At 39.6% G+C, this 14,601-nt stretch overlaps 1 protein-coding gene across 1 annotated transcript in view; it reads left to right on the forward strand.

The window, feature by feature from the left end:
• Positions 1 to 409: 409 nt before the first annotated feature.
• SLC34A2 (solute carrier family 34 member 2) overlaps positions 410 to 14,601 on the forward strand; it is a 58,974-nt gene continuing 44,782 nt past the window's right edge. Inside the window, exon 1 of the mRNA XM_054825214.1 lies at positions 410 to 440. The gene's annotated coding sequence lies outside the window, so the exon portion shown is untranslated. The remainder of the gene's footprint in view (positions 441 to 14,601) is intronic.

Below are 14,601 nucleotides of genomic sequence, written 5' to 3' on the forward strand. Positions count from 1 at the left end.
ATGGTTAGCTTACTTCTTGCCTTAAAATACTGTGCAGTTCTGCTGTGCACTGAAACAGTTTCTCTGCTTTGGTCTGCAGAGGGTTATAATTTCTGTAGTTCTCCTCAGTGGTTGGTGACCACTGAAGTTTTGGAGAATTGTATTAGACACATTGAGACTGGTATGAATGAGAATGTCTGGGAGTAGAGGTACCAGAAGGACTAAGAGCAGCAGACAGGCTATATGAATGGCATGTGTAGAAGTCGCTTAGGTTAGCAAGTCATCAAAATCCTGGCGTGTGTCTACATGCAGGTGGTCAGGAGGTGAAGGACGTGAGCAAATCCTGATGACGCTTGGAGGCAGGACAAGATGGACAGACTGATTATTGACAGTTCCTAGAGGGTACAAAAAGGCCTATCTAAAACCAGCACTCGGTTCCAGCCCAAGAAGAGCCCAAAGTGGTAAGAACTCAGTAGCTGGTGTCCCTTTTTCTCTGTGTTGTCGCAAGGAGTCCTAGAGAGATCTCCTGGGTTCAGGAGTCATGGTACCTGAATTTTGCACAGACTACTTGGGCACACACATCCAGGTACTTGAGTATGTGGATATGAGGGTGTGAGTGAACGAAAACAGTTTGGGTTTAAAATGAAATCAGCTTCCCTTCTTACACTGCCTGGCTTTATGGTTTGCTGTGTTGCTGCTGCAGTGTTGATTACATAAGAAATAATGGCAAAGAGGAGGGATGGATGTAGCCAGGTGGGTTTTTTCTGAAGATTGAAAGGAGGGAACCAGTCTAAAGAGAGCATGAAGGGAAAGTGGAGAGCAAGAACTGGATGCAAAGATTTTCAGCAATGTATCTGATGAGATCATTTTGGAAGACTTAAAATACCAATCCAGAATTTAGGGTTATGTTGATTTCTCTATGGTGTCTATTCATCATCTTGATGTTTGAATGCAACTTAAAAGCAGATTGTTCTGGGCCAAATTCCACTTTTCATTATCCCTATAAAAGGTCACTGGAGGCTCCTGGACATAAAAGCAGAATTTTTTGTTATATTCTTACTATGCTTATGGCAACAATTAGATCAGACCTACTTCTTGGTCTGGTTTCTCACCAGAAATTATGACAGAGATTGGTGGTCACGCAGAGTCGATATCATAACTTAACAATAAACGGATAAAAAGATTTCCTCGTACTCAGCATCAATGTCTACATTGACTACAGTAAAAAAGGGTATAAATGAGCAAAGCTGAGTGCTTCGCATGAATTTAAAGACACTGATGTTCCTGAAATGGTGCCCTACAAGTAACAAGTGACTGAAGCTTTCCGTTTCCCAACTACATGTTTCACTTCTACCTATGTTCTAAGTTAAAGCTCCCTGCTTAGTAGATAAGTCTCAGGGTTGATCCCTGCCTTCTATTAAAAGCAGCCACTAATCTGAAATCAGAAGTGACTATATGACTGAGCTTTCCTTTACTTCACCCCCAGATGACTTTCTTCCTTACAAATTTTGAGTATTATGTCAACTGCAGGGAGATCTACAATGCTAGGTGTGCTGTGCTCCCAAATAAGAAGGCATGGTTTGTACCTGGGAGATTCACGTTCAAGAACTTTTGCTGGTGACTATAAACTCATGACTAATTACAATGTGTCTTGGTTTTCTCCCTTTTCCTATCAAATTTTAGAATACTTTTAAAAATAGAATGAGTATTGGTTTTATGTGAAGAATTGCTGTAGTTGGCAGAAGTATTGAAATGATCGCATGTCAAATAACAGACGTGATATCCTCTCATAAAGATGCAGTCCATATTTTGGAGAAGCTTGAAGTTACTGAAGGTTGAGAGAAAGTAGGATTTGATTTAAATCAAGGGATGTGGTGACTCACTCAGGAAGAATGACACTCTGAGAATTGGTTTGAGTTGGTTTTCAGGGATGCAATAGATTGAGATGACCAAAGTGTAAGGGATTTTAAACAAATTGCAGCTGGAGGAGAGTGAAGAGACACTCTGTCCCCTCTTTTCTGTCTCCCCAGAATATTTTTTCTTTGTAGATTACTGGTAATTCCTTGACCTGAAGCTTGATCGCTTAGTACTGAGTGAAGGAACAACCTTATCTGTCATGGCCAAGTATGTTGACGCTTTACTGGCACAATCTCAGCTCTAGCCAAAGTCCTGTGCCACCCTGTCCTAAACCCAGCAAAGCTAATCCAGGGTCAGCCTTTGGTTCTAAAGTCCTGGTTGAAGGAGATCTCCCAACGAGGGGAGAGTGCTTCCCTCCACTCTTCCTTCCTAGCTGAATACTGAACAGCTACGAAAGCAAAGCTTAGAAGATGTCAGTGAACATCCTCATCTGATTCACTTCATAACATTAGTATCAGCAGAAATTACAGTCAATAAGAGTCAAACAGGAGTAGTAAACAAATACAAGAAAAATGTTTACAATTTGTTGAAATAAAGTGCATTAACAAAAGCACTAATTACATATTTTGTAGAACAAAATTTATCAGGTACTCTGCAAAAATTGTCTCTTACTGAAGTGAAGCTGTGCCAAAGTCATGTTGGAGTTGAGTTGTCTCAAAGTGAACCAAGGTAGAACTTCAAAACATGTGCATCTCTGCTAGTTATAATTTGGGGGGGGGGGGTATGTGTTCTGAAAAAACATAGGTGATAGTTACACCTTCCATTTTCCCACGTTTGACTTCTTTTCTTTCTCTGTGTTAATAACTAGAGACTGTCAGATTTAAGGTTCTGTAACAGCCTCAAATTTCCCTTTTAGTTTTTCTGCTTGTGTTAGAGATTATATATACTTTTTATTCCACAACGTCCCTCAGACATGCTAACACGCACGTACTTATGACAACAGCACATGCGGCTCAGTTATTGCTGTGTTGAATTTGTAATCTGAGTTGAACTTGACTTCCTAGAGTGGGATTGTCCAATCTGTAGTGAGCCACTTTTAGTAAAACACCAGCAAGGTTAATTCAGTTTGCTTTGGTTGCATCCCCTTTCTACTATACAAAGTATATACAAGGAGTATTGTATATGGGAAGAATAGCTCTTAGTGCAGTCATCTGGCTGGAAGTAGCATTGCTTGCTCGTTAGGTCATACTATGTTCCAAGCTGTACAAGGAAAGCCTATTTTAAATGAACAGCTTGTATCCTTCAGTCGGTGTCTCTCTTGTTTGTCTGTTGTTCACCATATACAGTGTGGTCCTAAGCTCTGGTTCATGGGTGGGACTTCGCTGCGGCTGCGACTAAACTGCTATCCTTTGCCCTGCAGCTCCGAAGTTGTGCTATCGACAGCCTGAACTCACAAGGGAGCTCTTGTATCCTCAGGCTATTCCTGAGTCTAATACTTTGATCATGTGAGAAGCTGCAGGGCACTCATAGTGAGTGAAGTTGCCCACTTGCACGCACCTACAAATGCTTTTAACAGAAACCTGTCTTCACTGCTCTTAATTCTCTCTAAGGCTGGGATCCTTCCACAACTTGAAACTGGAAACATACTTCTCTTTCTGCACACTTTGAGCCTTGGGGAGGTAGCCAAAGATTGTATTCAAGTGATGATATTTTAAAACAAGCCTTTGAGTTGAGATGAGAGAAAGATTTTAACCTGGAAACTATACTTGCCTCCCTTCCACAGGGCTTCAAGGAGAACACATGCATTCAGACCAAATCAGTTTGACTTCTGCAAAATCAGCACTTGATGGGTGTTCTGCAAGGTCCAGACTCATGCCTTCATTTAAGTATTACCAGTTATGACAATATTTTTTCCTTACCTTTGGATGTCATGTGGGTTTGAACATCTTAGGATGCTTGAAGTCCAGCATAAGAGCAACTTAACTTTATGAAGCTGTTCTGACTGTTGTGTGGGTTGTTTGGTTTGGGATTTTTTTTTTTTTTTGGTGAGGGGTTGTTCTGGTGTATGTTTTGCATTTTTTTAACTCAAATCACTTTTTTTGGCCATTATAGTTTCATTTGTGATCTAGGTCTATGGATTTATGGCATGTGTGTTTTATCAGGTATTTTCATGACTTCATTTTCAAATCTAATATAAAGGAGGTGAGTAAGTTCAAAGCTCTAACAATCCTTAAAAGGGTTTAGGGGGGCATTTCATAGCAAACTTCTGTGACAATCTCTGAAATTAAGTATGACTGGACTGAGGCAGGAGTCGAACAAGAGACTTCAAGGTGCTACACAGAACACCACTGGTGTTTTAAGGGGATAGCATCTTTCCCTGAGGCCTCACTAAAGGTTGGACATTTGTTTGCCTTGGTAACTGTATTATCTTTCCAAGCTCTTTGTTATTGCCCTCTTCTTTGTTACCATCACTTCTGGGGTGGATTTTGTGATGGTTCCCTAGCTGATCTATTGCAAAGTCAGTGTTGCTTATATCGCTTTCTATCCAGCATGAGCCGATCCAGGTGTCTTTGCTCACAAGAACTTTGCTGCTGCCTGCCTTGATGAGTAGTAGTAAGCATGCAGGGAAGACAACCTCTTTACTCAGCTTAGGTTCACAAGAGGATACCAGACTTGGCAGTAAAATAAAGCTTCATCATGGTATTATGTCACTAAGGTGTCAGCACTGGGAAGTGATGTCAGTTGAGATTGCTTCCTGAAGCTCCCTCTTCCAAGAGAGAGTTTTGTTTTAAATTCAATCTCTTTGCCAAATACAGTTTGAGTTACTAGTGTTGTGTGTCAGCGCTTCAGCAACATCTGAAAATACCATCACTCTGCGACACGTTGGGGTTGGGAAGTATTGTTATTATCTGTTTTGCAGGATGAGAAACCACTGTGGCAGGGCATGGATTGTGCCATGCATTACCTTCCTTGTCTTTTATTCTTCCAACTGCTGCTTTGATATAGCAGACTTCTACAGTGACAGTCTGCTTCTCAAGCCAGCTCTTAATACGAGGTGGGGATTTGCCCATAGGGAAACAGCAGTGGTGGAAATCCTCTACTGGTTTCTGCAGTCGCGGCACTGGGTTGCTGTTTTCTGGTCTAATTTTTGGAGACTGCTTCCACTGTGTCTACCATAACCTTATTTAATCCTAATGCAAACTTCATAGTTATTTACAGTAATGTTCCTAAATACCACACATCGTTATTGTTAACACTTCAGATCGCGGCCTGTGATTTTTTTTGTTTGTTTGTGTTAGAGAAGGAAGACTTCTCATTCATTTAAAATCTCAGTAGTCCTCCTACATATCTAGAAGCCCTCTGGAAATGTGGGGCTGACACAAGGTGCTGTGGCTCCATGATAGTTGGAGGTCTGTTTTAGGATGAGAGGGAAGGTATTGGTGATAGGTAGCCAGCAAAAATTTCAGGTACTGACTTTAAAAAAATATTCCCAGTGTTGCAGACAGTTGTGTAAGCTGCACAGGTGACACTCTTGTTTCAACTTTGTTGACTAGTTCTGTAGAAAATAGAGAAAATGTCATATGGCAAAAATAAGTAAACAGTGTTTTTGTAATCTAATAGGTTCCTTAGTTAACTTAAACTTTTGATTACAGGTAAAACTCAGTTCTGATTTTTTTTCTGCATACTCCATATGCATGTTCTCCAACTTTAACCCATGTAATAGTAAGGACATGCTTAGATAACTGTATCCTTGACAAAACTCTTAATTTAATGCTTAATTTTAAACACTTGCAGTTCTATAATAGATGATTTTGAAGGAGCTGGTCATTAAAGTGAGGAAACTGCATTTGTGTTTTCAAATTCAAGCTTCCTATTCATTGAGGACTGTGGGTTATTTTAAGTATAATTATTTCTAGGATCTTGTTTTCTCAGTTTATGGAAGTGTTTTAAATAAAATGGGAAATATTTGATAGTGCCACTTAGACTAAGCAGGGGAAAAGAACAACAACAAAGTCTTTTTCATTCTAGTAAGCTTTCCAAGTGTTATTTTAAAACATGTTTCCAGAATTGAGAAACTCTCTAAAAATAGTTTTGCTTTGTCAAAGCAGGAAATAATTTGGAACTGTTGAGAAGAATAGATAAGTGAGAACACCCATGAGAAATGAAAGTGACTGCAAACTCTCTCTTCCTACACAGACATTATCTAAATTATGGTGAAAGATTTTTTGTTCCAAATGTTGCGATCCTCCCAGTGTCTTTAATTTCTCATTGCAATACCTGATTATGGGATTTCTTTTAGACATTTACTGAAGTAAATATGTAAGGGAGGCACTATTTCTGTTACTCATTGCTGGAAATTGCTTCATTGTTTGGATGGAATTTGCCTAACGTTTGCTCAGTAAAGTAAACATTTAACCAAATATTCATACTTTCAAATAACTCAAAATCATTTAGCTAATAGAAGAAAAGCTTCTTACCAGAAGTTGATTCTTTCCCAGAACTTGCAGCAACGAGTGTTACAGATCCCTGAAACACAGTTTTGAGTTGTGTGATCTTCACTGCACTCTGACATTACTTGTGCTACAGAGGCCTTTGGGAGAGTGAAATTAGTAAAGGACGTCCTTTTTGTTTGTGTTTCCATGCTTTGGATAGGAAGCTCTTTAGTTTCAGGAAGAACAGTGAATGCATGTTCCTCTCATGTTAGGTATTCAAATATATGTTTTTGAAGTTATCATCATTTCATAAAATATAAAACACAGGTCATCACAAAGACAAGATAGATAGAAAACCTGGTTTTCTAATCAGGAAAATTCTGTTTGACTTGATGTTGAGATAGGGAAGGGAAAAGAAAAAACACTCACATGAGTGTATCAAATGTGTGCCAAATTTTCACTTTTATTGAAAAACTAAACCCAGTTTGTCACTTGGGGGAAAAAGAAAAGCAAAACAAGATAACTATTTCAGTACTTTCCTTTAGCTAACAAAACATTTATCTATATTGTCTGTATGTTACCAAACATATGCCAGACACAGGGTCAGACATAAGGTATGGTACATATCATTTCACATGTTCTACGTATCGCCATAGTCTTTAACAGTGGAGTGTTTTTCAGAACAGGAGTTTTTTGGGTGCTCTTGATGGAGGGAAAATATTTGGTAGATACTGGCTGAGAGGTTGTTTGTACTAGCATGGGTGAGATATAAGAAGGTCCACAGCTGGGAGTGGATAAAGAATCCAAAAGGGTCAGTCATCAGTAATTTGGGCAGAGCATGGAGGGTGGGAGGTGAGTGTGGGAGGAAATGGGAGAGACAATATTGGGCAAAGCTGATGACATGAGACCTTATGCCTTGAAAATGGGAGTCATTGAAGACTTCTAGAGCAGCCCCAACTTGACAGATGCAGAAGGATGTTTTGTGTCAGTGCAATTTGGATCCAGTATGGAGTGTACCCAGAGAGCTGCTACTTTTTCTGGTTTATTTCCGCATATAAAAATGACAATTAAAAAAAAAAGAGAAGTTAAGTAATTTTATTTAGCAGACCTCCATCAAGTAGGAGGTCCGAACACATTGCTGTTCTTATCAATGTTGATACAATTTTGTCAGCAATTCTGCAGAATTTATTTAGCTAATGGAATGTGTCAGCCCTTACTAAGGTACACCATTTGCTATGGTGGTAGGCGTATTAAAGGAGTATAAAGTTGCTCTGCATCTAAAAATAGAAGTTTCTGGCAGAAAGCAAATGGGAATCTGCGTCATACATTTTTATTTGAAGGAAATTAACAGTAAATCAGATCTGGACATAAGAAAGGATTTGTGTTAAAATTGGCACAGTGTTTCTACTTGAAGGAATGTATCTGTAAATCATGTCTGGATATAATGAAAAGTTTTTTTTCAAAGTGGTGTAGGCAAATGCTGATAATACTAATGCAACGCCAAATAGGTAAAGCCTCTTTTTAAACATCTAACTGAAGTTTGTTACCTATCTGGAAAAATGGGAATTAAAATAGACCACACCTTTTTGGTCTCCCAATACCTGTCTAGTACTGTTTCTGCATGCTAACAAGGCTATCTGTTATTAGTTAGTTATGGGTACCTCGAAAGGTACGAGGGACCGTGCTTTAAAAAGTCCTGTGCTGCATCTCTTAATTAAAAAATAAAGTGTAGACAGTTGTCCTTGTTGTAGCATATGCAGTGACTTAACATAGTCTGGCTTCGTGCCAATCCCTTAAATGCCTAATGGCCAAGTTAAATCCCTAAATTCCTTTAAAAATCAGGACTAGTGTGTATGGATCTGCACACAAGATACGCCATAGCAGTGGAAGTGTTTGGATTTATAAAAATAAGCTACTGACTGGTGAGTACCTACACACACGGCTCATTAGGTAGCACATGCGAGGTAGCTACTGTGCAGTGATAGTGGAGTCAGCTTGCTGGCACCATGTGGTAAGGGCGTGCCCAAGGGCAGATTTTGTGAAATACCCAGTGTACCATAAATCCACACCCTACCTTAGCTTACAGCAACTCGTTTAGATAGTGGTGTCTTCATATCTTTCTATCAAGCAGAATTGTTTTTGGTAAAAGAACAACCTGAACCTTCTTTTTGATATAATTTTAATGAGCACACGGAGAGTATGTGCAGGAAAAAATGCTCAAGTTTTGTTGGATGATGTAAATCTGCATTGATTCTAGTTATTTCTGGGTTCACCAGAACTGACTGGATGTTTCGTGTGTCTGTGAGAGGTTCTGCACACAAGGCAGGTACCTCTGAAAACCTGGGCTTTGGTCAGGAGTGTTTTCCTGAGAATGGGACTGAAGCCTTTAGGCACGTGCTCCTATTGTTATGAGTACCTCTGAGATGTATGTGGACCTGATGCATGCTCACAACAGATTGGTGTAGATTTTGGTGAAAGACATGATTTTTCTTGCCTTCGAATAAAAAATTGCCTGCCTTCAACCTGCTAGCACTGGTGACCGTGCACACGTTGTAGGGTTGGTCTGTATATGCAGAGTGGCCCTTGATAAAGGATTTCTAGATATTTGATAGCCTCATTGGAGCAGCAGCTACCTAACATCCAGAAAACACAGAGAAGTGGCCAAACCAAGTACCTAGAGGGGAAGAAGAGGGTCTGTGGAGGAAGAAACCCTTAGAAGTTTGGTTGTACTTCTTCCTGACTGCTGATAACTTTCATGTTTTAGTACATAAAGCACTACAATTATTTTAAAGGTCCAGGTGTTTGGCACATCCATTACTTTCTCAAAGCCAAACTTTAACTTTGTAGCAGGTGACAGAAACCATGGAAGGTTGTTGATACTGTCCTTTTTCCTTTATGTCATTTCTATTTCAGCTGAAGACCGTATTTGTGACTTAAGGTTTCTGATTAAACCTGTACTTTCCCATTTCTGACTATTTGTGATATGATGCTAAAGGAATATTACCATGCCTTCTTGGCTGGTCCTTCAGTTGTTAGAGCCAGCTAGGAATAGCTCTGGGATGGTTAAGAATGTGAGAGCCGCACTGGAGAAGACAGAAGTATTTTTCTCTTTGAGAAGACGAAGCTGTTTAAGGAGAAGCCATGAGATCCATTATTTTGTATGAAATGGTAGGGGCAGGGGAAAAGGAGGAATTATATTGTGAAGTTTGATTTCAGAAACCTTCTGTGGGTTTACTGTGCTGCTGGGGGAGCATGTGGCTGGAGTGAGTAGCCCTTAAGAAGCCAGCTCTACCTGTTACTGTTATTACTTAGATATTTTGACTACACAGAATTGCTTTTTCTTTTTTCCCTCTGCTTGTTTAGGCTACACTTGTTCAGTCTGCCTTCAGCGTGTATATTTACTACCCTATGTTCAAAGTGATCTCTTTGTAGCGATTGCTTAAAAGTTAGTTTCTAAGAATACTCCACCTATTCAAATTGTTTGCAATAATAACAGCGGAGAGCAAATATAGAAAATGAGAACACAGATTAGGTGGATTTGTTTTTAAATTAAATGAGTGGAAAATATTTACAGGATTCATTGTTCTCTAACTGTAAGAGCTGCTATTGAGTTCGTGATTGTCTTCATCTTAAGTAAACATTTATTTCTGAGAGCCTTCAAGCAACGTTTTGGTTTTTTTTATATCAGATGTGCACTTCAAATGCCAGTGTCTTCTGCTTAATGACCTGCCGGAGGCCTCGTTATGCTTTATTGACCTAATCGTTATGTTTGGGAATCTCTGATATGAAGGTGTGTAGGTCAGCCAGTGCCAGTAATCTTGTCCCATGCTTTGACCATTTGGTGTTCATCCCAAAAGTGCTTTGAGGAAATGTACTTTGCTTACCAATAACTTCATTTGGCCTATTTAAACCTGTGCTGTCTTCATTTGTGCGGTCTGAAATGCTGTGGCTGTAGTATTGGCGCTTCAGAAATACAGGTTTAATGCTCCTTCACAGCTTGTCCTAAAATGACTCTTCAGCATAGAAACTTACCACAATCGGTTGTAGCGGTAGTTCTGATACACCTGTGATGTTCTGAAAGGCAATATTTATAGGGAGAAACTAATATATTTTATCAGACCAACAGATGTAGCTGGAAAAAAGCAGAGATGCTTTAAGGAAGAGAACTGCTGCTTCAGTCTCTGAAAGTTTGTTTGTTACAGCAAGTAATTGGTTGAAAAACCCAAAAATATTACTTCTCTCTAAAAACTTGTTTGGTCTGCCTTTTGAAAAAACTTAATGACCATCTTCTGAGGTCATTATAATCTACTCCTTTGCTCAAATAGTTGCTCTAACTGAAAGTGGGGTTTGTCTGAACTCAGCAGATCAAGAGGGGGGAATGATTGTACCTCTGTATGGATTCAGATGAAATGGCAGAGTTGCTGTGAATGTTTCAGTAACATCATGTTCCCTAAATTTGTGTCTGATTCAGCTATTTGGTTGCTGCCTCAAAATGCTTTTCAGAAGATGCCTGAAAGAACTCAAAGAAAAGTGGTGTACTACATTCTAGCACAGATAGACTAGAACTAGTGGGCTGTGGGAGTCCAGAGATGAGAATAGAGACCTTACTCCTTATTTCTTTTCTTTCACTTGCATGGGGCTTTGCATTCTAAACCATGGCATGAGGTCTGCTCTTTTTTTCCAGAGCAATTGCTATGTTTCCGTAGTCTGTGTGAGCAGAGCTACCTTGGAAATAAGCACTGGTCAGGTGCAAAGAGAGAGAGGCAAGCCAGTTTTCCCATTGCAGAAATCCCACTACGCTGCTGCTCTTTCTCCTCGTCTCGTTTGCCTTATGTTGCCAGTGTAGCTGGAAGAATAAAGCATCCTTCAGCTCCATCTCTTTGCTGCCCCAAAAAAAGAAAGATTGGAAAAATAATGCTGGACTCATTCTGCCATCCTTTCCTGCCAGGATTAGTGGATAGTGTGTACTGAAAGATAGTTTGGACCAAAGCAAATGGGAAGCGGGTGGCTAAATATTGGTTAGAGAGCTGACCCATCACTCGGTACTAGAATACCACTGAATTTTAGACTTAATATATAGAGTCATCCAGTACAAGTTTCTGACTGCAGTCAAATGTGATGTTTGGGGTAGATTAATGATTCCTCTGTTAGAAACTCCTACATTAAAAATATAAGCAGCTTTTCCATAATCAGGAAATCAGGAAAAACAGGCTAATTGCCAGAACTGTTTCAAGGGGAAGGATTTGATTGTTCACCATTCTAATAGCTTTAGCTTTTTAAGATAATGTTAAAATCTCTCTTAATTACTTTCTAAACTTTTTAGGTTACTGTATTTATTCATTTAGTCATATTCTATATAAATATATTTCAAAATAAGGTGATTACAGAAGATTTTTCTTCCTTTCCTGATAGCAACAATAGGGGACCTCAGCCTCCTTGTAAGGCTTGTTTTGAAAATATCTAATAATTATAGGATGAATGAGTGATTTGTATTGCTTATTTATGATGCCTCATCTGGATTTGCTCTTGCCTGTGAAGCTTCATTTGGACCTAAATTACTTAGATGACTCTAATTAAAGGAAGCCCTTTGATTTGAGAGTAGGAAAGCATGTTCACATGGAGGCTACACCCTCTTTTTTATCTGACAGCATCCTTGAATGTTAGCAGCATATAATAATTAGGTGTGTCAACTTATGAGTTGATTCATCTTCTTTAAGTGGTCCCAGGGGAAGAGGCGGAGGACGACTGTTCTCCAGGGGAGGCTGCAGACAGTAAGATGCATAATGTTTCTTGTGTGAGTACCCTCAATTTCTGATACTTCCTTAGAATACATAACTGCTAATATTTAAGTTCTTCAGCTCTGCAATGTCCCTGAAGTGCGGGCACGGAGGAGGCAAACGCTGCTAAAGGAAAAGGCAAGAGAGTGAGCGACAGCATGTGCGTGACAGTAGTGTAGCTGTTTTGGAGAAGTAGACCAAAATTAATTCATCTTTTAGAGGTAAAACCAAAATCTTCAGCACATCAGTCAGCACAACGCTTGTGTCCCTTTTGCCTGTTTTGTATAGTTTACTGTGTGTGTTTCAGCAAGTGTAGACACTTTAGTCTCTCCTGTAACTGATAAAAGTAATCAGTGTCCTTTCCAATATGGAGCCCCAAACACCACAAGCTTTATGAATTATTTGTTCTAGGGGTGATTTTCCAGAGTTGCTAAGCACTGTTGATCCAGTGTTGAATTCATGATCAAAACTAACAATGTTCTTTAGCTCTGGTTTTGGGTTGCAATCCACCTATGTGTGGGTGCCAGTGCATCCAGAAAAAAAGCTGCTATTAATTATAAAGAAGACTCAAAATCAAAGCCATGACCTTGGTTCCCTAGATTTTGTAATAGCATCCAGAAGTGGCTAACCTTTCTTAGGATGTTTTAGCAGCTTTCTGCTACCTGTGACACAGACAGCCCAAGCACAAAACTTTGTTCAGATTCCTGTGTCTGGACCAATGCTCCGTGGTCTTCTCCTTACACCTGATTTGATTTCAGCAGCTCTGGCACCAGAGAAAGAGTAAGGGCTTCAAGTGTGTAGGAGGGCTGATGGCAAGGTCCTACCTACAAGGTAAAAGAGCTTCGTTTCTGAAGAAAAGGGCACTGCAAATAAGAGTAATTTTTCTTTTTTTTTTTCTGTCTCTTCTGGGAAGGAAGCCGCTGTGCGTTATCCCATACTTCAAGGTCTCAGTCCAAAGTAACTTGACTGGAGTGAGGGATGTCACAGGAAAGAAATTAGTAGTACAAATTCCTAATTAAGTTTCCATTTGTTTTATTTGCTGTTACAAGGAATCTGCTGCTGGAAATATGCATCCTAACCCAGCTGTTTCCCTTGAGGGAATTTTTTTTTTTAATGGTTTGTTATGACAGCTTTCACAATATTACCCTAATTTAATATATAAATAAAAGCTTGTAAACTTCATCACTGGAAGAAGATAGTTAAACATGGAAAAATTCACAGATAATTTTACTGATGTTTTGAACCTGTAAGTGCTGTGAGATGAGCAAATGGTGCAGGATGAAGCCATGTATCTAGAATATCAGTATTTTTGCCATTAAATAAGAAGATCAGACCCCAGAACAGAAGCTAAGCCAAATAATATCTTCTACATGAGGTCAGGGTTCAGTCTTCAGATAATTCAGTGTGATGATAAGGTGTAGGCACTAGTTAACAGTCGTAAAGTAGAGACAGGGTGTCATCTAGGGAGTTTCTTCCTGCCCACAAAGCAAAACTAGCAACTTGTTTATCTTATTTTTAAGATGTTAACCCCAAAACCAGTAAGGGAACACTGAAAGGTGACATAGAATTAATCATCAAGAAGTTTTATCAATATTAAGGCCACTTACACTGAGAAGAAGGCATTAAATGAAAATTACAATTGTAATGATAATTGTAAAATTGATGGAGGGAGAAGATGGGACCCAACCTTCCCTCCTTCTCTAACTTGCCTTAGAAAATTTCAGAACTTGGCCCACACCTGGCTGACACGTTGGTGCTGTAAAACTTGTGTTCCTGGCTCCAGCTAATGGGATACGTCTGGGAAATCTCAGGTGAGGGAGGCAAAAGCATCTTGGAAGGTATCCAAAGAGCAGCTGGGTTGTGTTCTACACTTGTGATACTTTTGTTTTCAGTCTCCTACCCTGACCTGAAATCTTCCTAAATAAACTTTTGTTTGTTTTGTCTTTAGGATCATTTGGCACCATAGGTGACAAGGACTCAGGGTGATATCAACAAAATTTTGGGGACTGCAGATCTGAAAAAAAGAAAAAAAGGAAAAATGAGATGTGTTCAGACACCCCTGTGAGAGGGCTGTGGTCAGGTAAGCGTGGGGAACACAAGTCTTGAGGCAGTTTTAGATCATAGCACAAAGGACAGCACTGGGGTAGACCACAACCGAATGCCTCTCCTGCAAGGGACAGACAGGAGAGTGACTCCCCATTGCTCTGGGGGAAACCTTAAACCATTGCCTGAGGGGCTTTGTGCAAGGAAAGGCATTCTAAATATTGGCGTAAGCAGGGAAGGAACTTTCCTAAGTTAGGAAATACAACTTGCAGTTTTACAGGGCATCCTGAAAAAATGAATGCCTTCTTTGAGGGGAGTGCATGATCCTCGTCTGGTTTTGGCATAAACATATCAATGCAGGTTAGTGTGTAAATACTTTTTTATGGTTGCTGTATGTTCAGTTTGTTTTTGTCCTTCCTGAAAGATAACAATCTGGATGTGCAGCTATCAAGCTGTCTTTCACAAAGAATACTTGCACATATATATGTAAGCATGTGCGTAGCAAAAAATTT

Source organism: Grus americana, chromosome 4, assembly GCF_028858705.1.
Source record: "Grus americana isolate bGruAme1 chromosome 4, bGruAme1.mat, whole genome shotgun sequence".
Classification (NCBI taxonomy): Eukaryota; Metazoa; Chordata; class Aves; order Gruiformes; family Gruidae; genus Grus; species Grus americana.